This window comes from Pseudophryne corroboree, chromosome 4 (genome assembly GCF_028390025.1).
Source record: "Pseudophryne corroboree isolate aPseCor3 chromosome 4, aPseCor3.hap2, whole genome shotgun sequence".
Classification (NCBI taxonomy): Eukaryota; Metazoa; Chordata; class Amphibia; order Anura; family Myobatrachidae; genus Pseudophryne; species Pseudophryne corroboree.
The window spans coordinates 333012768-333036513 of NC_086447.1; the positions used below are offsets into that span (position 1 = coordinate 333012768).

A 23746-nucleotide genomic window follows, 5' to 3' on the forward strand; every position below is an offset into this window, starting at 1 on the left:
GTTCTCCAGTAATTGCTCTCTTGATCTCGCTTTAATCAGGAGATCGTCCAAGTATGGGATAATTGTGACTCCTCGCTTGCGCAGGATCACCATAATTTCCGCCATTATCTTGGTGAAAATCCTCGGGGCCGTGGACAGCCCAAATGGCAACGTCTGAAACTGATAATGACAATCCTGTACCGCGAATCTCAGGTACTCCTGATGAGAGGGATATATGGGTCATGAAGGTAAGCATCCTTTATGTCCAGTGACACCATAAAATCTCCCCCTTCCAGGCAGGCTATCACCGCTCGCAGCGATTCCATCTTGAATTTGAATCTTTTCAGGTACAGGTTCAGGGATTTTAGGTTTAAAATGGGCCTTACCGAACCATCCGGCTTCGGAACCACAAATAGGGTTGAATAATAACCTTTTCCCTGTTGGCTCAGGGGAACCCTGACAATCACTCGCTGTTGACACAGCATTTGAATTGCAGCTAGCACTACTTCCCACTCTGGGGTAGAAGCTGGTATGGCCGACTTGAAAAATCGGCGTGGGGGCACCTCTTCGAATTCCAGCTTGTAGCCCTGGGAGACTATTTCTATCACCCAAGGGTCCACGTCTGACTGAACCCAGACTTGGCTGAATAGTCGAAGGCGTGCCCCCACCTGTGCGGACTCCCGCAGGGGAGCCCCAGCTTCATGCGGTAGACTTAGCGGAAGCCGGGGAGGACTTCTGCTCTTGGGAACCAGCCGCAGCAGGTGTCCTCTTGCCTCTACCCTTACCTCTGGCGAGGAAAGAGGAGCCCCGACCTCTTCTGGATCTATGCGACCGAAAGGACTGCATCTGATATTGTGGGGGTTTCTTTTGCTGTTGGGGAACAAAAGGTAAAAAGGTAGACTTACCCGCGGTAGCTGTAGAGATCAGATCCGCGAGGCCGCCCCCAAACAATACATCACCTTTGTAAGGTAAAACCTCCATATGCCTTTTTGTGTCTGCATCCCCCATCCATTGGCGGATCCATAAGGCTCTTCTAGCCGAAATAGCCATAGCATTGGCTCTTGAACCCAGTAACCCAATGTCTCTTTGAGCGTCCCTCATATATAAGACTGCGTCCTTAATATGAGCTAATGTTCACAAAATTGTATCCCTATCTAGGGTATCAAGGTCAGCTGACAGTGTATCCGTCCAAGCTGCTACTGCACTACATACCCATGCCGACGCAATTGCCGGTCTAAGCAAAGTGCCAGTACGAGTGTAGATAGACTTTAGTGTAGTCTCCTGCCTGCGGTCCGCAGGATCCTTGAGGGCCGCTGTGTCTGGTAGCGCCACCTTCTTGGAAAGGCGTGTTAAGGCTTTGTCCACTGTGGGAGAGAATTCCCAACGTACCCTGTCCTGTGTAGGGAAAGGATACACCATAAGAACCCTTTTGGGAACCTGCAGATTCTTATCTGGAGTTTCCCATGCTTTTTCACATAACTTATTCATTTCATGGGAAGGAGGAAAGTTTATAACTTGTTTCTTTCCCTTAAACATGTGTATCCTCTTGTCGGGCACCGAGGGCTCATCAGTGATATGTAACACATCTTTTATTGCAATAATCATGCACTGAATACTTTGTCACCCTGGGGTGCAATCTTGCTTCATCATAATCGACACTGGAATCAGAGTCCGTGTCGGTATCTGTGTCCCTTTATTTGTGATAAGGGACGTTTCTGAGACCCCGATGGGTCCTGTGAGTCGGTATAATCCGTAGATTGATTACCTGCCGACGCACTGGACTCTGCTTTGTCCAGTCTTTTATGCAGTGAAGCTAGCATTTAACATATGCCACATATCCATCCAATCCTGAGTCAGCACCGCAGACTGAGACACACCACTCATCTGTTTCACCTCCTCTTTGGATAAGCCTTCCGTTTCAGACATGCCGACACGCGTACCCACACCCCACACACACTGGGATATAACTATAAGGGGATAATTCCCTAAAGAAGGACCTTTGGAGAGACAGAGAGAGAGTATGCCAGCACACACCAGCGCCAACTGACCCAGAGAAAAAAAAAAACCCAGATAGCGCTTTTATATATATAAATGTATATAGATTTCCCCACTCAATGCGCCTTAATTATGTGCCCCCCTCTCTTTTTTTCAGCCCTCTGATGCTCAGCAGGGGAGAGTCCGGGGAGCCAGCGTGGAGAAAATGGCGCTGGTTAGTGCTGAGGTATCAAGCTCCGCCCCCTCGTACGGTAGGCTTCGGTCCCGCTCGTGAATTTGAAAAAAATAGCGGGGATCCGTAGTTTACTGCCTCCGCAGCCTAACTACATACTTTTTTGGCCTAAAACGAGGTTTATTGCTGCCCAGGGCGCCCCCCCCTGCGCCCTGCACCCATCAGTGCCATGTGTGTGTGTGTGTGTGTAAGTGTGGGAGCAATGGCGCGCAGCTTCCTGTTGCGCGCTTACCTCATGAAGATCTGAAGTCTTCTGCCGCCTGATGTCTTCTTATGTCTGACATACTCACCCGGCTTCTTTTTTCCGGCATCTGTGAGGAGGATGGCGGCGCGGCTCCGGGACGAACCCCAGGGTGAGACCTGTGTTCCGACTCCCTCTGGAGCTAATGGTGTCCAGTAGCCTAAGAAGCAGAGCCCTTAACTCTTAAGAAGTGGGTCTGCTTCTCTCCCCTCAGTCCCACGATGCAGGGAGTCTGTTGCCAGCAGAGCTCCTTGAAAATAATAAAAAACCTAACAAAATTCTTTTTACAGAAAACTCAGGAGAGCTCCTGTAATGCACCCTATCTCCTCTGGACACAAGATCTAACTGAGGTCTGGAGGAGGGGCATAGAGGGAGGAGCAAGTGCACACCATACTAGAAAGTTCTTTTAGGTGCCCATGTCTCCTGCGGAGCCCGTCTATACTCCCCATGGTCCTTATGGAGTCCCCAGCATCCTCTAGGACGTAAGAGAAATCTAATTCAGGGTGTCACATAAGTAAACATAAGCGACATCCTGAATTAGATAGATAACTGGTAATAAATAATAATAATAATAATAATAAATAATAAATAAATAGGTAGAGAGAGATAGAATTTTCCTTTATATGTATAGTGCCACAAGCTGTCCACAGCGGCTTGGATAGTACACAACCGGAAAGTGCAAGCAAGAGTGAAAGACTCACCGTACAGAACATTGCACAACACATGCAGTCATACTACCAAAGAAAGACACTGCTTATACCAATGGGGAAGAGTTGATGGCACAAGTGAGGGAAGGAATTTATATATGTTTTACTAGTATACCACAATTATGTAGAATTAGCAGACAATAATATGTAAAAAAATATATGATTTTACTCACCGGTAAATCTATTTCTCGTAGTCCGTAGTGGATGCTGGGAACTCCGAAAGGACCATGGGGAATAGCGGCTCCGCAGGAGACTGGGCACAACTAAAGAAAGCTTTTAGGTCACCTGGTGTGCACTGGCTCCTCCCACTATGACCCTCCTCCAAGCCTCAGTTAGGACACTGTGCCCGGACGAGCTGACATAATAAGGAAGGATTTTGAATCCCGGGTAAGACTCTTACCAGCCACACCAATCACACCGTATAACTCGTGATACCATACCCAGTTTAACAGTATGAAAACAACTGAGCCTCTCAACAGATGGCTTAACAATAACCCTTTAGTTAACAATAACTATGTACAAGTATTGCAGACAATCCGCACTTGGGACGGGCGCCCAGCATCCACTACGGACTACGAGAAATAGATTTACCGGTGAGTAAAATCTTATTTTCTCTGACGTCCTAGTGGATGCTGGGAACTCCGAAAGGACCATGGGGATTATACCAAAGCTCCCAAACGGGCGGGAGAGTGCGGATGACTCTGCAGCACCGAATGAGAGAACTCAAGGTCCTCCTCAGCCAGGGTATCAAATCTGTAGAATTTTGCAAACGTGTTTGCCCCTGACCAAGTAGCAGCTCGGCAAAGTTGTAAAGCCGAGACCCCTCGGGCAGCCGCCCAAGATGAGCCCACCTTCCTTGTGGAATGGGCTTTTACTGATTTAGGATGCGGCAGTCCAGCCGCAGAATGCGCCAGCTGAATTGTGCCACAAATCCAGCGAGCAATAGTCTGCTTAGAAGCAGGAGCACCCAGCTTGTTGGGTGCATACAGGATAAATAGCGAGTCAGTTTTCCTGACTCTAGCCGTCCTGGAAACATAAATTTTCAAGGCCCTGACTACGTCCAGCAACTTGGAATCCTCCAAGTCCCTAGTAGCCGCAGGCACCACAATAGGTTGGTTCAAGTGAAAAGCTGATACCACCTTAGGGAGAAACTGGGGACGAGTCCTCAATTCGGCCCTATCCATATGGAAAATCAGATAAGGGCTTTTACATGACAAAGCCGCCAATTCTGACACACGCCTGGCTGAAGCCAAGGCCAATAACATGACCACTTTCCACGTGAGATATTTTAGATCCACGGTTTTAAGTGGCTCAACCAATGTGATTTTAAGAAACTCAACACCACGTTGAGATCCCAAGGTGCCACTGGAGGCACAAAAGGGGGCTGAATATGCAGCACTCCCTTTACAAACGTCTGAACTTCAGGTAGTGAAGCTAGTTCTCTGGAAGAAAATCGACAGAGCCGAGATCTGTACCTTAATGGAGCCTAATTTCAGGCCCATAGTCACTCCTGCTTGTAGGAAATGCAGAAATCGACCCAGTTGAAATTCCTCTGTTGGGGCCTTTTTGGCCTCACACCCAGCAACATACATCCGCCATATGCGGTGATAATGCTTTGCAGTTACATCTTTCCTGGCTTTAATCAGCGTAGGAATGACTTCCTCCGGAATGCCCTTTTCCTTCAGGATCCGGCGTTCAACCGCCCTGCCGTCAAACGCAGCCGCGGTAAGTCTTGGAACAGACAGGGCCCCTGCTGCAGCAGGTCCTGTCTGAGCGGCAGAGGCCATGGGTCCTCTGACATCATCTCTTGAAGTTCCGTGTACCACGCTCGTCTTGGCCAATCCGGAACCACGAGTATTGTTCTTACTCCTCGTTTTCTTATTATTCTCAGTACCCTTGGTATGAGAGGCAGAGGAGGGAACACATAAACTGACTGGTACACCCACGGTGTCACTAGAGCGTCCACAGCGATCGCCTGAGGGTCCCTTGACCTGGCGCAATATCGCTCTAGTTTTTTGTTTAGGCGGGACGCCATCATGTCCACCTGTGGCCTTTCCCAACGGTTTACCAACAGTTGGAAGACTTCTGGATGAAGTCCCCACTCTCCCGGGTGTAGGTCGTGTCCGCTGAGGAAGTCTGCTTCCCAGTTGTCCACTCCCGGAATGAACACTGCTGACAGTGCTAAGACGTGATTTTCCGCCCATCGGAGAATCCTTGTGGCTTCTGCCATCGCCATCCTGCTTCTTGTGCCGCCCTGTCGGTTTACATGGGCGACTGCCGTGATGTTGTCTGATTGGATCAGTACCGGCTGGTTTTGAAGCAGAGGCCTTGCCAGACTTAGGGCATTGTAAATGGCCCTCAGTTCCTGAATATTTATGTGTAGGGACGACTCCTGACTTGACCAAAGTCCTTGGAAATTTCTTCCCTGTGTGACTGCCCCCCAGCCTCGAAGGCTGGCATCCGTGGTTACCAGGACCCAGTCCTGTATGCCGAATCTGCGGCCCTCTTGAAGATGAGCACTCTGCAGCCACCACAGTAGAGATACCCTGGTCCCTGGAGACAGGGTTATCAGCCGATGCATCTGAAGATGCGATCCCGACCACTTGTCCAAGAGGTCCCACTGAAAGATTCTTGCATGGAACCTGCCGAATGGAATTTTGCTTCGTAAGAAGCTACCATTTTTCCCAGGACTCGTGTGCAGTGATGCACCGATACCTGTTTTGGTTTCAGGAGGTCTCTGACTAGAGATGACAGCTCCTTGGCTTTCTCCTGCAGGAGAAACACTTTTTTCTGTTCTGTGTCCAGAACCATCCCCAGGAACAGTAGGCGTGTGGTAGGAACCAGCTGTGACTTTGGAATGTATAGAATCCATCCGTGCTGTTGTAGCACTTCCCGAGATAGTGCTACTCCGACCAACAACTGCTCCTTGGACCTCGCCTTTATAAGGAGATCGTCCAAGTACGGGATAATTAAAACTTCCTTTCTCGAAGGAGTATAATCATTTCTGCCATTACCTTGGTAAAGACCCTCGGTGCCGTGGACAGTCCAAACGGCAGTGTTTGGAATTGGTAATGGCAATCCTGTACCACAATCTGAGGTACTCCTGGTGAGGATGGTAAATGGGGACATGTAGGTAAGCCTCCTTGATGTCCAGGGATACCATGTAATCCCCCTCCTCCAGGCTTGCAATAATCGCCCTGAGCGATTCCATCTTGAACTTGAATTTTTTTATGTATGTGTTCAAGGATTTCAAATATAAAATGGGTCTCACCGAACCGTCCGGTTTCGGTACCACAAACAGTGTGGAATAGTAACCCCGTCCTTGTTGAAGTAGGGGCACCTTGACTAACACCTGCTGGGAATACAGCTTGTGAATTGCCTCTAGCACAGTCTCCCTGCCTGAGGGAGTTGTCGGCAAGGCAGATTTGAGGAAACGGCGGGGGGGAGACGCCTCGAATTCCAGCTTGTACCCCTGAAAATAAGAATTTACTTACCGATAATTCTATTTCTCGGAGTCCGTAGTGGATGCTGGGGTTCCTGAAAGGACCATGGGGAATAGCGGCTCCGCAGGAGACAGGGCACAAAAAGTAAAGCTTTAGGATCAGGTGGTGTGCACTGGCTCCTCCCCCTATGACCCTCCTCCAAGCCTCAGTTAGGATACTGTGCCCGGACGAGCGTACACAATAAGGAAGGATTTATGAATCCCGGGTAAGACTCATACCAGCCACACCAATCACACTGTACAACCTGTGATCTGAACCCAGTTAACAGTATGATAACAGCGGAGCCTCTGAAAAGATGGCTCACAACAAATAATAACCCGATTTTTGTAACTATGTACAAGTAATGCAGATAATCCGCACTTGGGATGGGCGCCCAGCATCCACTACGGACTCCGAGAAATAGAATTATCGGTAAGTAAATTCTTATTTTCTCTATCGTCCTAGTGGATGCTGGGGTTCCTGAAAGGACCATGGGGATTATACCAAAGCTCCCAAACGGGCGGGAGAGTGCGGATGACTCTGCAGCACCGAATGAGAGAACTCCAGGTCCTCCTTAGCCAGGGTATCAAATTTGTAGGATTTTACAAACGTGTTTGCCCCTGACTAAATAGCCGCTCGGCAAAGTTGTAAAGCCGAGACCCCTCGGGCAGCCGCCCAAGATGAGCCCACCTTCCTTGTGGAATGGGCATTTACATATTTTGGCTGTGGCAGGCCTGCCACAGAATGTGCAAGCTGAATTGTATTACACATCCAACTAGCAAAAGTCTGCTTAGAAGCAAGAGCACCCAGTTTGTTGGGTGCATACAGGATAACAGCAAGTCAGTTTTCCTGACTCCAGCCGTCCTGGAACCTATATTTTCAGGGCCCTGACCACATCTAGCAACTTGGAGTCCTCCAAGTCCCTAGTAGGCGCAAGACACCACAATAAGCTGGTTCAGGTGAAACACTGACACCACCTTAGGGAGAGAACTGGGGACGAGTCCGCAGCTCTGCCCTGTCCGAATGGACAAACAGATATGGGCTTTTTTGAGAAAAAAACCACCAATTTGACACTCGCCTGGTCCAGGCCAGGTCCAAGAGCATGTTCACTTTTCATGTGAGATGCTTCAAATCCACAGATTTGACTGGTTTTAAACCAATGTGTTTTGAGGAATCCCAGAACTACGTTGAGATCCCACAGTGCCACTGGAGGCACAAAAGGGGGTTGTATATGCAATACTCCCTTGACAAACTTCTGGACTTCAGGAACTGAAGCCAATTCTTTCTGGAAGAAAAATCGACAGGGCCGAAATTTGAACCTTAATGGACCCCAATTTGAGGCCCATAGACACTCCTGTTTGCAGGAAATGCAGGAATCGACCGAGTTGAAATTTCTTCGTGGGGCCTTCCTGGCCTCACACCACGCAACATATTTTCGCCACATGTGGTGATAATGTTGTGCGGTCACCTCCTTTCTGGCTTTGACAAGGGTAGGAATGACCTCTTCCTGAATGCCTTTTCCCTTAGGATCCGGCGTTCCACCGCCATGCCGTCAAACGCAGCTGCGGTAAGTCTTGGAACAGACATGGTACTTGCTGAAACAAGTCCCTTCTTAGCGGCAGAGGCCATAAGTCCTCTGTGAGCATCTCTTGAAGTTCCGGGTACCAAGTCCTTCTTGGCCAATCCGGAGCCATGAGTATAGTTCTTACTCCTCTACGTCTTATAATTCTCAGTACCTTAGGTATGAAAAGCAGAGGATGGAACACATACACCGACTGGTACACCCACGGTGTTACCAGAACGTCCACAGCTATTGCCTGAGGGTCTCTTAACCTGGCGCAATACCTGTCCCGTTTTTTGTTCAGACGGGACGCCATCATGTCCACCTTTGGTAATTCCCAACGGTTTACAATCATGTGGCAGTGACTGCTGACAGTGCTATCACATGATTTTCCGCCCAGCGAAAAGTCCTTGCAGTTTTTGCCACTGCCCTCCTGCTTCTTGTGCCGCCCTGTCTATTTACGTGGGCGACTGCCGTGATGTTTTATCCCACTGGATCAATACCGGCTGACCTTGAAGCAGAGGTCTTGCTAAGCTTAGAGCATTATAAATTTACCCTTAGCTATATTTATGTGGAGAAAAGTCTCCAGACTTGATCACACTCCCTGGAAATTTTTTCCTTGTGTGACTGCTCCCCAGCCTCTCGGGCTGGCCTCCGTGGTCACCAACATCCAAAACTGAATGCCGAATCTGCGGCCCTCTAGAAGATGAGCACTCTGTAACCACCACAGGAGAGACACCCTTGTCCTTGGATATAGGGTTATCCGCTGATGCATCTGAAGATGCGATCCGGACCATTTGTCCAGCAGATCCCACTGAAAAGTTCTTGCATGAAATCTGCCGACTGGAATTGCTTCGAAGGAAGTCACCATTTTTTTACCATGGCCCTTGTGCAATGATGCACTGATTTTAGGAGGTTCCTGACTAGCTCGGATAACTCCCTGGCTTTCTCTTCCGGGAGAAACACCTTTTTCTGGACTGTGTCCAGAATCATCCCTAAGCACAGGAGACTTGTTGTCGGGATCAGCTGCGATTTTGGAATATTTAGAATCCACCCCTGCTGTTGTAACAGTATCCGAGATAGTGCTACTCCGACCTCCAACTGTTCCCTGGACTTTGCCCTTATCAGGAGATCGTCCAAGTAAGGGATAATTAAGACGCCTTTTCTTCGAAGAACCACCATCATTTCGGCCATTACCTTGGTAAAGACCCGGGGTGCCGTGGACAATCCAAACGGCAGCGTCTGAAACTGATAGTGACAGTTCTGTACCACGAACCTGAGGTACCCTTAGTGATAAGGGCAAATTTGGGACATGGAGGTAAGCATCCCTGATGTCTCGGGACACCATATAGTCCCCTTCTTCCCGGTTCGTTATCACTGCTCTGAGTGACTCCATCTTGATTTGAACCTTTGTAAGTGTTCAAATTTTTTTAGATTTAGAATAGGTCTCACCTAGCCTTCTGGCTTCAGTACCACAATATAGTGTGGAATAATACCCCTTTTCTTGTTGTAGGAGGGGTAATTTAATTATCACCTGCTGGGAATACAGCTCGTGAATTGTTTCCCATACTGCCTCCTTGTCGGAGGGAGACCTTGGTAAAGCAGACTTCAGGAGCCTGCGCAGGGGAAACGTCTCGACATTCCAATCTGTACCCCTGGGATACTACTTGTAGGATCCAGGGGTCCTGTACGGTCTCAGCGTCATGCTGAGAGCTTGTCAGAAGCGGTGGAACGCTTCTGTTCCTGGGAATGGGCTGCCTGCTGCAGTCTTCTTCCCTTTCCTCTATCCCTGGGCATATATGACTCTTATAGGGACGAAAGGACTGAAGCTGAAAAGACGGTGTCTTTTTCTGCAGAGATGTGACTTAGGGTAAAAACGGTGGATTTTCCAGCAGTTGCCGTGGCCACCAGGTCCGATGGACCGACCCCAAATAACTCCTCTTCCTTTATACGGCAATACACCTTTGTGCCGTTTGGAATCTGCATCACCTGACCACTGTCGTGTCCATAAACATCTTCTGGCAGATATGGACATCGCACTTACTCTTGATGCCAGAGTGCAAATATCCCTCTGTGCATCTCGCATATATAGAAATGCATCCTTTAAATGCTCTATAGTCAATAAAATACTGTCCCTGTCAAGGGTATCAATATTTTTAGTCAGGGAATCCGACCAAGCCACCCCAGCTCTGCACATCCAGGCTGAGGCGATCGCTGGTCGCAGTATAACACCAGTATGTGTGTATATACTTTTTATGATATTTTCCAGCCTCCTGTCAGCTGGCTCCTTGAGGACGGCCCTATCTATAGACGGTACCGCCACTTGTTCTGATAAGCGTGTGAGCGCCTTATCCACCCTAAGGGGTGTTTCCCAACGCGCCCTAACTTCTGGCGGGAAAGGGTATACCGCCCATATTTTCTATCGGGGGGAACCCACGCATCATCACACACTTCATTTAATTTATCTGATTCAGGAAAAACTACGGTAGTTTTTTCACATCCCACATAATACCCTCTTTTGTGGTACTTGTAGTATCAGAAATATGTAACACCTCCTTCATTGCCCTTAACGTGTGGCCCTAATAAGGAATACGTTTGTTTATTCACCGTCGACACTGGATTCAGTGTCCCTGTCTGTGTCGACCGACTAAAGTAAACGGGCGTTTTAAAACCCCTGACGGTGTTTTTGAGACGTCTGGACCGGTACTAATTGTTTGTCGGCCGTCTCATGTCGTCAACCGACCTTGGCGCGTGTTGACATTATCACGTAATTCCCTAAATAAGCCATCCATTCCGGTGTCGACTCCCTAGAGAGTGACATCACCATTACAGGCAATTGCTCCGCCTCCTCACCAACATCGTCCTCATACATGTCGACACACACGTACCGACACACAGCACACACACAGGGAATGCTCTGATAGAGGACAGGACCTACTAGCCCTTTGGAGAGACAGAGGGAGAGTTTGCCAGCACACACCAAAAACGCTATAATTATATAGGGACAACCTTATATAAGTGTTTTCCCTTATAGCATCTTTTTTATATATTTCTAACGCCAAATTAGTGCCCCCCCTCTCTGTTTTAACCCTGTTTCTGTAGTGCAGTGCAGGGGAGAGCCTGGGAGCCTTCCCTCCAGCCTTTCTGTGAGGGAAAATGGCGCTGTGTGCTGAGGAGATAGGCCCCGCCCCTTTTTCGGCGGCCTCGTCTCCCGCTCTTAACGGATTCTGGCAGGGGTTAAATATCTCCATATAGCCCCCGGAGGCTATATGTGAGGTATTTTTAGCCAAAAATAGGTTTTCATTGCCTCCCAGGGCGCCCCCCTCCCAGCGCCCTGCACCCTCAGTGACTGCCGTGTGAAGTGTGCTGAGAGGAAATGGCGCACAGCTGCAGTGCTGTGCGCTACCTTAAGAAGACTGAGGAGTCTTCATGCCGCCGATTCTGGACCTTCTTCTTGTTTCAGCATCTGCAAGGGGGCCGGCGGCGAGGCTCCGGTGACCATCCAGGCTGTACCTGTGATCGTCCCTCTGGAGCTAATGTCCAGTAGCCAAAGAAGCCAATCCATCCTGCACGCAGGTGAGTTCACTTCTTCTCCCCTAAGTCCCTCGTTGCAGTGATCCTGTTGCCAGCAGGACTCACTGTAAAATAAAAAACCTAAGCTAAACTTTTCTAAGCAGCTCTTTAGGAGAGCCACCTAGATTGCACCCTTCTCGGCCGGGCACAAAAATCTAACTGAGGCTTGGAGGAGGGTCATAGGGGGAGGAGCCAGTGCACACCACCTGATCCTAAAGCTTTACTTTTTGTGCCCTGTCTCCTGCGGAGCCGCTATTCCCCATGGTCCTTTCAGGAACCCCAGCATCCACTAGGACGATAGAGAAATACTACTTGAAGGATCTAGGGATCCACCTGTGAGCGAGCCCACTGATCGCTGAAATTTTTGAGGCGGCCCCCCACCGTACCTGGCTACGCCTGTGGAGCCCCCCCGTCATGCGGTGGACTCAGAGGAAGCGGGGGAAGAATTTTGATTCTGGGAACTGGCTGACTGGTGCAGCTTTTTCCCCCTTCCCTCGTTTTACACGCTTGCATTTCTGAAGCCGAAAGGACTGTACCTGATAATACAGTGCTTTCTGAGGCTGTGAGGAAACCTGAGGCAAAAAAAATTTCTTCCCAGCTGTTGCTCTGGATACGAGGTCCCAGAGACCATCCCCAAACAATTCCTCACCCTTATAAGGCTCTATGTGCCTTTTAAAGTCAGCATCACCTGTCCAGTGTCGGGTCTCTAATAACCTCCTGACCGAATGGACATTGCATTAATTCTGGATGCCAGCCGGCAAAATATCCCTCTGTGCATCCCTCATATATAAGACGACGTCTTATGTTCGCAAAATAGTATCCCTGTTTGACAGGGTTACAGACCACGCTGCAGCAGCACTATCTGCAGGTCTCAGTCTAGTACCTGAGTGTGTAAATACAGACTTCAGGATAGCCTCCTGCTTTTTATCAGCAGGTACCTTCAAAGTGGCCGTATCCTAAGACAGCAGTGCCACCTTTTTTGACAAACGTGTGAGCGCCTTATCCACCCAAGGGGATATCTCCCAGCGTAACTTATCCTCTGGCGGGAAAGGGTACGCCATCAGTAACTTTTTAGAAATTACCAGTTTCTTATCGGGGGAACCCACGCTTTTTCACACTTCATTCACTCATTTGATGGGGGAACAAAACACTGCCTGCTTTTTCTCCCCAAACATAAAACCCTTTTTTAGTGGTACTTGGGTTAATGTCAGAAATGTGTAACACATTTTTTATTGCCGGGATCATGTAACGGATGTTCCTAGTGGATTGTGTATATGTCTCAACCTCGTCGACACTGGAGTCAGACTCCGTGTCGACATCTGTGTCTGCCATCTGAGGGAGCGGGCATTTTTGAGCCCCTGATGGCCTTTGAGACGCCTGGGCAGGCGCGGGCTGAGAAGCCGGCTGTCCCATAGCTGTTACGTCATCCAGCCTTTTATGTAAGGAGTTGACACTGTCGGTTTATACCTTCCACCTATCCATCCACTCTGGTGTCGGCCCCACAGGGGGCGACATCACATTTATCGGCATCTGCTCTGCCATCACATAAGCCTCCTCATCAAACGTGTCGACACAGCCGTACCGACACACCGCACACACACAGGGAATGCTCTGACTGAGGACAGGACCCCACACAGCCCTTTGGGGAGACAGAGAGAGAGTATGCCAGCACACACCAGAGCGCTATATAATTTAGGGATTAACACTATATTGAGTGAATTTTCCCCAATAGCTGCTTGTATATACAATATTGCGCCTAAATTTAGTGCCCCCCCTCTCTTTTTAACCCTTTGAGCCTGAAAACTACAGGGGAGAGCCTGGGGAGCTGTCTTCCAGTTGCACTGTGAAGAGAAAATGGCGCCAGTGTGCTGAGAGAGATAGCTCCGCCCCTTTTTCGCGGACTTTTCTCCCGCTTTTTTATGGATTCTGGCAGGGGTATTTATCACATATATAGCCTCTGGGGCTATATATTGTGATATATATGCCAGCCAAGGTGTTTTTATTGCTGCTCAGGGCGCCCCCCCCCCAGCGCCCTGCACCCTCAGTGACCGGAGTGTGAAGTGTGCATGAGGAGCAATGGCACACAGCTGCAGTGCTGTGCGCTACCTTGGTGAAGACTGATGTCTTCTGCCGCCGATTTTCCGGACCTCTTCTTGCTTCTGGCTCTGTAAGGGGGACGGCGGCGCGGCTCCGGGACCGAACACCAAGGCCAGTTCCATGCGGTCGATCCCTCTGGAGCTAATGGTGTCCAGTAGCCTAAGAAGCCCAAGCTAGCTGCAAGCAGGTAGGTTCGCTTCTTCTCCCCTTAGTCCCTCGCTGCAGTGAGCCTGTTGCCAGCAGGTCTCACTGTAAAATAAAAAACCTAATTATATACTTTCTTTCTAGAAGCTCAGGAGAGCCCCTAGTGTGCATCCAACCTCGGCCGGGCACAAAATCTAACTAACTGAGGCTTGGAGGAGGGTCATAGTGGGAGGAGCCAGTGCACACCAGGTGACCTAAAAGCTTTCTTTAGTTGTGCCCAGTCTCCTGCGGAGTTCCCAGCATCCACTAGGACGTCAGAGAAATAAAAAACACAACATGAAATAGATGTACCAATGGAGATTTCTGGCAGAAACTCTATGCAACTTTCAATGCCAAGTCTTGTTTTGTAACTTAGTTAATCACTAACACAGAAATGTATCCACTCCAGATATAACATGGATAAATAACAATTCGAACGACAGAGTACATTTGGATCCATATATAGGTCCAGATCAGAAAAACGTGTAAACATGTTGGTATAGAGAGAATGTTTCCAACATGAGCCACAAAATAACATTTATAAAAGTATTTTATCAGACACTAAATTAATCTTATATAGACAATGTCTTACGTTATGAAAGAGAAATGCAATGTGGGAAAATAAGAATTTACTTACCGATAATTCTATTTCTCGGAGTCCGTAGTGGATGCTGGGGTTCCTGAAAGGACCATGGGGTAGCGGCTCCGCAGGAGACAGGGCACAAAAAAGTAAAGCTTTTACCAGATCAGGTGGTGTGCACTGGCTCCTCCCCCTATGACCCTCCTCCAGACTCCAGTTAGGTACTGTGCCCGGACGAGCGTACACAATAAGGGAGGCAATTTGAATCCCGGGTAAGACTCATACCAGCCACACCAATCACACCGTACAACTTGTGATCTAAACCCAGTTAACAGTATGATAACAGAAAGAGCCTCTTAAAGATGGCTCCTTAACAATATAACCCGAATTTGTTAACAATAACTATGTACAGTATTGCAGATAATCCGCACTTGGGATGGGCGCCCAGCATCCACTACGGACTCCGAGAAATAGAATTATCGGTAAGTAAATTCTTATTTTCTCTATCGTCCTAAGTGGATGCTGGGGTTCCTGAAAGGACCATGGGGATTATACCAAAGCTCCCAAACGGGCGGGAGAGTGCGGATGACTCTGCAGCACCGAATGAGAGAATTCCAAGTCCTCTTTTGCCAGGGTATCAAATTTGTAGAATTTTACAAACGTGTTTTCCCCCGACCACGTAGCTGCTCGGCAGAATTGTAATGCCGAGACCCCTCGGGCAGCCGCCCAAGATGAGCCCACCTTCCTTGTGGAATGGGCCTTAACAGATTTAGGCTGTGGCAGGCCTGCCACAGAATGAGCAAGTTGAATTGTGTTACAAATTCAACGAGCAATCGTCTGCTTAGAAGCAGGGGCACCCAACTTGTTGGGTGCATATAGTATCAACAGCGAGTCAGATTTTCTGACTTCAGCCGTGCTTGAAATGTATATTTTTAAGGCTCTGACAACGTCCAACAACTTGGAGTCCTCCAAGTCGCCAGTGGCCGCAGGCACCACAATAGGTTGGTTCAGGTGAAACGCTGATACCACCTTAGGGAGAAAATGCGGACGAGTCCTCAGTTCTGCCCTATCCGAATGGAAGATTAGATAAGGGCTTTTATAAGATAAAGCCGCCAATTCAGATACTCTCCTGGCGGAAGCCAGGGCCAGTAACATAGTCACTTTCCATGTGAGATATTTAAAATCCACCTTTTTCAATGGTTCAAACCAATGGGATTTGAGGAAATCTAAAACGACATTTAGATCCCACGGTGCCACCGGAGGCACCACAGGAGGCTGTATATGCAGTACTCCTTTAACAAAAGTCTGTACCTCAGGAACTGAGGCCAATTCTTTTTGGAAGAATATTGACAGGGCCGAAATTTGAACCTTAATAGATCTCAATTTGAGACCCATAGACAATCCTGATTGTAGGAAATGTAGGAAACGACCCAGTTGAAATTCCTCCGTCGGAACACTCCGATCCTCGCACCACGCGACATATTTTCGCCAAATGCGGTGATAATGTTTCGCGGTGACTTCCTTCCTTGCCTTAATCAAGGTAGGAATGACTTCTTCTGGAATGCCTTTCCCTTTTAGGATCTGGCGTTCAACCGGCATGCCGTCAAACGCAGCCGCGGTAAGTCTTGAAAGAGACAGGGACCCTGTTGTAGCAGGTCCCTTCTCAGAAGTAGAGGGCACGGGTCGTCCGTGACCAACTCTTGAAGTTCCGGGTACCAAGTCCTTCTTGGCTAATCCGGAGCCACTAGTATTGTTCTTACTCCTCCTCACCGTATAATCTTCAATACCTTTGGTATGAGAGGCAGAGGAGGAAACACATATACTGATTTGTACACCCAAGGTGTTACCAGTGCGTCCACAGCTATTGCCTGTGGATCTCTTGACCTGGCGCAATACTTGTCCTTGAGGCGAGACGCCATCATGTCTACCATTGGTCTTTCCCAACAGTTTATTAGCATGTGGAAGACTTCTGGATGAAGACCCCCCTCTCCCGGGTGAATATCGTGTCTGCTGAGGAAGTCTGCTTCCCAGTTGTCCACGCCCGGGAAGAACACTGCTGACAGTGCTATTACGTGATTCTCCGCCCAGCGAAGAATGTTGGCAGCTTCTGCCATTGCACTCCTGCTTCTTGTGCCGCCCTGTCTGTTTACATGGGCGACCGCCGTGATGTTGTCCGACTGAATCAACACCGGTTTTCCTTGCAGGAGTGGTTCCGCCTGGCTTAGAGCATTTTAGATTGCTCTTAGTACCAGAATGTTTATGTGAAGAGACTTTTCCAGGTTCGTCCATACCCCCTGGAAGTTTCTTCCTTGTGTGACTGCTCCCCAACCTCTCAGGCTGGCGTCCGTGGTCACCAGGATCAAATCCTGTATGCCGAATCTGCGGCCCTCCAATAGATGAGCCTTTTGCAACCACCACAGAAGATATACCCTTGTCCTTGGCGACAGGGTTATTCGCAGGTGCATCTGAGGATGCGACCCTGACCATTTGTCCAACAGATCCCTTTGGAAAATTCTTGCATGGAATCTGCCGAATGGAATTGCTTCGTAAAAAGCCACCATTTTTCCCAGGACTCTTGTGTACAGACACCTTTCCTGGTTTTAGGAGGTTCCTGACAGGTCGGATAACTCCTTGGCTTTTTCCTCGGGAAGAAAAACCTTTTTCTGAACCGTGTCCAGAATCATCCCTAGGAACAGCAGACGTATCGTCGGAAAACAGCTGCGATTCTTGGAATATTTAGAATCCAGTCGTGCCGTCGAAGAACTACTTTAGATAGTGCTCTTCCGACCTCCAACTGTTCTCTGGAACTTGCCCTTTTTAGGTCGTGCAAGTAAGGGATAATTTAGATGCCTTTTTTCTTTGAAGAAACATCTTTTCGGCCATTACCTTGGTAAAAAGGCCCGGGGTGCCGTGGATAATTCAAACGGCATCGTCTGAAACTGATATTGACAGTTCTGTACCACGAACCAGAGGTACCCTTGATGAGAAGGACAAAATTTGGACATGGAGGTAATCCTTGATGTCCAGGGACACCATATAGTCCCCTTTTTTCCGGTTCGCTATCACTGCTCTGAGTGACTTTATCTCGATTTGAACCTTTTATGTAAGTGTTCAAAACATTTTAGATTTAGACTATGTGTCACCAAGCCGTCTGGCTTCAGTACCACAATATAGTGTGGAAAAATAATACCCTTTTCCTTGTCGTAGGAGGGGTACTTTGATTATCACCTGCTGGATATACAGCTTGTGAATTGTTTCCAATGCTGCCTCCCTGTCGGAGGGAGCCGTTGGTAAAGCAGACTTCAGGAACCTGCGAGGAGAAGATGTCTCGACTCTCCAATCTTTACCCCTGGGATAATACTCGTACGATCTAGGGGTCAACTTGCGAGTGATCCCACTGCGCCCTGAGACTCTTGAGACTACCCCCCCACCTTGAGTCCGCTTGCACGGCCCCAGCGTCATGCTGAGGACTTGGCAGACGCGGTGGAGGGCTTCTTTTCCTGGGAAAGGGCTGCCTGCTGCAGTCTACTTCCCTTACCTCTATGTCTGGGCAGATATGACTGGCCTTTTGCCTGCATGCCCTCATGGGAAAGGAAAGATTGAGGCTGAAAAGACGGTGTCTTTTTTAGCTGAGATGTAACTTGGGGTAAAAAAGGTTGGATTTCCCAGCTGTTGCTGTGGTCCCCAGGTCCGATGGACCGACCCCCAAATAACTCCTTCCCTTTATACAGCAATACTTCCATCTGCCGTATGGGATCTGTATCACCTGACCACTGTCGTGTCCGTGACATCTTCTGGGAGATATGGACAACGCACTTATCTTGATGCCAGAGAGCAAATATCCCTCTGTGCATCTCACATACATATATATAGAATGCATCCTATTAAATGCTCTACATGAATAAAATATTTTCAGTCAGGGAATCCGACCAAGCCAACCCAGCACTGCATCTCCAGGCTGATGGCGATCGCTGGTCGCAGTATAACCACCGTATGTGTGTATATACTTTTTAGGATATTTTTCCAGCTTCCTATCAGCTGGCTCCTTGAGGGCGGCCGTATCTGGAGACGGTAACGCCACTTGATAAGCGTGTGAGCGCCTTATCACCCTAAGGGGTGTTTCCCAACGTACCCTAATTTCTGGCGGGAAAGGGTAGAACGCCAATATTTGCTATCGGGGTAACCCTACGCATCATCACACACTTCATTTTATTTTATCTGATTCAGGAAAAACTACAGGTAGTTTTTTCACTCCCACATAATACCCTTTCTTGTGGTACTTGTAGTATCAGAAAAACGTAACACCTCCTTCATTGCCCTTAACGTGTGGCCCTAATGAGAAATACGTTTGTTTATTCACCGTCGACACTGTATTCAGTGTCCGTGTCTGTGTCTGTGTCGACCGACTGAGGTAAATGGGCGTTTTTAAAACCCCTGACGGTGTTTCTGAGACGCCTGGACCGGTCCTAATAGATTGTCGGCCGTCTCATGTCGTCAACCGACCTTGCAGCGTGTTGACATTCTCACGTAATTCTCTAAATAACCATCCATTCCGGTGTCGACTCCCTAGAGAGTGACATCACCATTACAGGCAATTTCTCCGCCTCCTCACCAACATCGTCCTCATACATGTCGACACACACGTACCGACACACAGCACACACACCGGGAATGCTCTGACAGAGGACAGGACCCACTAGCCCTTTGGGGAGACAGAGGGAGAGTCTGCCAGCACACACCAAAAACGCTATAATTATATAGGGACAACCTTATATAAGTGTTTCTCCCTTATAGCATCTTTTATATATATACAATATCGCCAAAATCAGTGCCCCCCCTCTCTGTTTTAACCCTGTTTCTGTAGTGCAGTGCAGGGGAGAGCCTGGGAGCCTTCTCTCCAGCTTTTCTGTGAGAGAAAATGGCGCTGTGTGCTGAGGAGATAGGCCCCGCCCCTTTTACGGCGGGCTCGTCTCCCGCTATTTTTGAAGTTAGGCAGGGGTTAAATATCTCCATATAGCCTCTGTGGGCTATATGTGAGGTATTTTTTGCCTCTAATAAGGTTTTTATTTGCCTCTCAGAGCGCCCCCCCCAGCGCTCTGCACCCTCAGTGACTGTTGTGTGAAGTGTGCTGAGAGGAAAATGGCGCACAGCTGCAGTGCTGTGCGCTACCTTTATGAAGACTCAGGAGTCTTCAGCCGCCGATTTTGGACCTCTTCTCTCTTCAGCGTCTGCAAGGGGGCCGGCGGCGCGGCTCCGGTGACCATCCAGGCTGTACCTGTGATCGTCCCTCTGGAGCTAGTGTCCAGTAGCCAAGCAGCAAATCCACTCTGCACGCAGGTGAGTTCACTACTTCTCCCCTAAGTCCCTCGTTGCAGTGATCCTGTTGCCAGCAGGACTCACTGTAAAGTAAAAAACCTAAGCTAAACTTTCTCTAAGCAGCTCTTTAGGAGAGCCACCTAGATTGCACCCTTCTCGTTCGGGCACAAAATCTAACTGGAGTCTGGAGGAGGGTCATAGGGGGAGGAGCCAGTGCACACCACCTGATCTGGTAAAAGCTTTACTTTTTTGTGCCCTGTCTCCTGCGGAGCCGCTACCCCATGGTCCTTTCAGGAACCCCAGCATCCACTTAGGACGATAGAGAAATGAGCGATAAGGAATATTTCCAGAGATTATCTCATGCGTATTAACCTTTTATGACATTTTACAGCATCTCCAGATATTCCAAAGTAATAAAGCAAATCAGAGCGCTCCTCAAGAAAGAGATAAATAGGGACAATATAAAGCACGCCTATATGTGACATATGCAGTTTACAATGTAGAACTACTTCCACAGCCCTGGCCATAATGAGGATAATAAAAGCACCAAAACGAACCACATAGAACCTGATTCAGAGAAAGTCGCAATTCTGAGGCGATGCAGTCGCAATGCCGACGCAGCAACGATATTTTTTTTAGTGATGGAACTGCTAGGCAAGGCAAGTGTAGCAGCCGCCCACAAGTAAACAGGGACGCCCACTGAAGCCATTGCAGCATGTTCAGCACCTGCGTACTCTATCACAACCGCGGTGCAGATGCCAAGAACGTACACGCCATAGTTGCCAATTCAGCTTATAACAAGCGGAATTGGGCTTGTTTTTTTCAAGTTGCTTTCTTTTTTTGATTGTTGCTTGTTTTTGAGCTTATTATTTCTTTTGCTGCTTGTTTTTGGACTTTTCTTACAATTTTTTTTTTTTTTTAATAGGTACAGATGGCACCAACCATCAGAAGTAGTCATTCATCCATTCATTGAACACAGATCCTCACAAAGACATAGGTAAGAAGCTGTGGATGAATAGATGAATTTGGGGGTTCTTAAATTGTGTCAAATGGCTGCATTTTTCTAAAACAATGGAAAAAAGATAGTAAGCAAGTTCTTTTCTGCACACTAAGGAGATTATTCAGAGTTGGTTGCAGATTTTGCTATTTTAGCAAAGTTTGCAACCACCAAAATCACACATGGTAAGGCCACCCAGCATGTGTGGTGCCTCCCTACGATGTGATCGCAATTCAAAAAGAGGTTGAATTGCATTTACTGTGACACTCCACCCCCCCCCCCCCCCCCCCCCCCCCCCCGTAACGCTGCACCCGGACACCCGCTGCCTGTCAATTACGATACGATCGCATCATGATAGCATACGCAGATGGCTGAAAATCAGTTGTTTGCAAATATTTCTGCCCGCCTGTGTCAGGGTCTGAAAAAAGCCCATAATGTCTACCACAGACTGGAGCGGATGTAGTTAACCCGGCTGTCGAAATCCCGGCATTCAGGATCCTGAAGCCGAAATCCTGACAAACGGGAATGCCGACAGCACTCACCACGGGTTTTCCCACTCGTGGGTGTCCACAAGACCCAAAGAGTGGGAATAAAACCTGTGGTGAGTGCAGCAAGCCACCAAGCCCGCAAGCGAACTCTTTGCGCTCTCATCGCTGCCGGTATTCTGGCTGCCGGGATTCCGCTCTTGGTATATTGACAGCCAGCATCCTGTCCGCAGGAATATCATTATCATCCCGACTGGAGAACAAGATACCAGAAGAAAAAGTTCAAGAAACCGAAAGCTTGACTTAACTTCAAGTTCCAGAACTTGTCTTCAGCCCATCCAGCGGCACCAGAGATAACACTGCAGTAGTAGCCAGCACTTATAATTGTATGTATTTTATTTAGAAAGACTAAAAACTTAAGTTGGGCTTTTTGGGGGGCTTTTTTTAGGAATGGGTTGGGCTTGTTTTGGGCTTATTTTTTAGTCATCAGTTGCTTGTTTTTCATTTCATAGTTGGCACACTGGTACGCTCCCCCGAGAGCCTCCATGGCCGTGCAGAATAGCCATGGGACCTGTGAGGCTGGCGACAGGCTTTATGCGTACGAGATAGCAGTCGCACAGTGAGACACACCACAAATATGATCACGAGTTCACGACATGCATAATTTCTGCATACACCTGTTACCTTCCCCAAACGGCCTCATCCTGTCACTCACTCTGCGACTGAATCCTCACTGCAACCGGCATCGCAAAGATACTTTAGAGCGCGTGCCCTGCGCCCAGGACATATGCGCAGTCTGACAATAATTGCTCAGTAGCGACACCTCTGAAGGTGTGACCACATCTGAATCAAGCAGAGGAGTGCACAGCCCAGTGGTGTGTAACAGTGTGAGTGACAATGTGTATAGTGCAGTGTGAGTGATACTGCTGGAGTGTGTGAGTATTTGGGCAGAGATGACACAACACGTGGACCTGCAGGGAGCAGTGCTGCTGTTGCTGTGTGTGTGACAGCACGGGGTGAGAGGGCAGCAGACATGTCATGTACCTGAGCGGAAGAGGAGATATGAGAGAGAGAGAGAGAGAGAGAGAGAGAGAGAGAGAGAGAGAGAGAGAGAGAGAGAGAGAGAGAGTGTGTGTGTGTGTGTGTGTGTGTGTGTGTGTGTCCTTACCCAGGACATACAGTGACACACATACAGCTACACATGACAACACTTGCGATGACGGGGCAATGGAAACAGACACCCTGCCTACTATGATCGGTTCTGTAGCAGCTGGCCGCACACACGCAGCAGTCTCTGTAGCACATGAACACAGAGGCAGCGCACACACCAGAGCATTATACCCGTGCCTGGGCAGACTGACGATATTCGGATACTGGTACTCACCCGGCGTTCAGGCCCCCGGTGCGGGCGGTCAGGCCCGGGATCCACGTTCTCCGGTAGCTCTGCTCCCCGCCCGCTAAATCCGGCGGCCCTCTCGGCTTATCACCTGAGACCCATGTTGGGTGCAAGGCCCGGAGCCCGAGACTGACAGACAGTGACAAGAAGTGACAGCGCAGGGACGGCAGGCGGGAGTGCAGCAGCGAAGACTGGAGGACGAGACACCATAGAGAGGGATGGAGGAGACGAGCGTGCTCAGAGGGAGGAGTGTAACATCATGCTGCTGCTGCTGCACACGGGGAGAGGAGGCGGAGGGGACAGGGCAGGGGCTGTGGCGTGTGTGTGTGTGTGACACTGTGTGTATGATGTGTGTGGCTGCTGCTGACAGAGGTGGGGACAGAAATAACTGCTGCAGCCTATCAGAGAGCAGTTAGCACCGGCAGTGGCCAGGGTCTGGAAGAGAGTCTGTCTCTTTCTCTTATGCCCCCTCTCTCTCTTGCTCTGTGGAAGAGACAGGGGATGAAGGTCCCTTAGGCCACTTGGATCTAGCCTCTACCGACAGGGGGATGAGGACTGCTGCTGCCACAGAGCAAGAGAGAGAGAGGGGGGGCATAAGAGACAGAGCACATAGCGGGGTGGCGAGAGACTCACAGCACGGGGCAGCAGAGGCCGTGCACAGGCCTTCTGTAGTGGCAAGAGATAATGATGTATTAACCTGGAAAAGGCATAAGGAAGTGATAAACCAGTGATATGTGCAAGGTGATAAAGGCACCAGCCAATCAGATCCTAACTGTTAATTTACATATTGGAGCTGATTGGCTGGTGCCTATATCACCTTGCACTTCCTTATGCCTTTTCGGGGTTAATACATCTGCCCCAATGTGATGAGGGCACCATAGGAATGAGAGAATGATGAAGGAGGAGAGGGACTGAGAGGAAA

The 23746-nt window shown here is 48.9% G+C and overlaps 1 protein-coding gene across 2 annotated transcripts in view; it reads right to left on the reverse strand.

Annotated features, from left to right (window-relative positions):
* The window catches only part of ATP13A3 (ATPase 13A3), a 326626-nt gene extending 303155 nt beyond the window's left edge, over positions 1-23471 (reverse strand). Inside the window, exon 1 of one of the 2 annotated variants that reach the window (XM_063916425.1) lies at positions 22813-23471. The gene's annotated coding sequence lies outside the window, so the exon portion shown is untranslated. The remainder of the gene's footprint in view (positions 1-22812) is intronic. The other variant, XM_063916424.1, reaches the window with a different exon arrangement.
* Between the last annotated feature and the right edge of the window lie 275 nt (positions 23472-23746).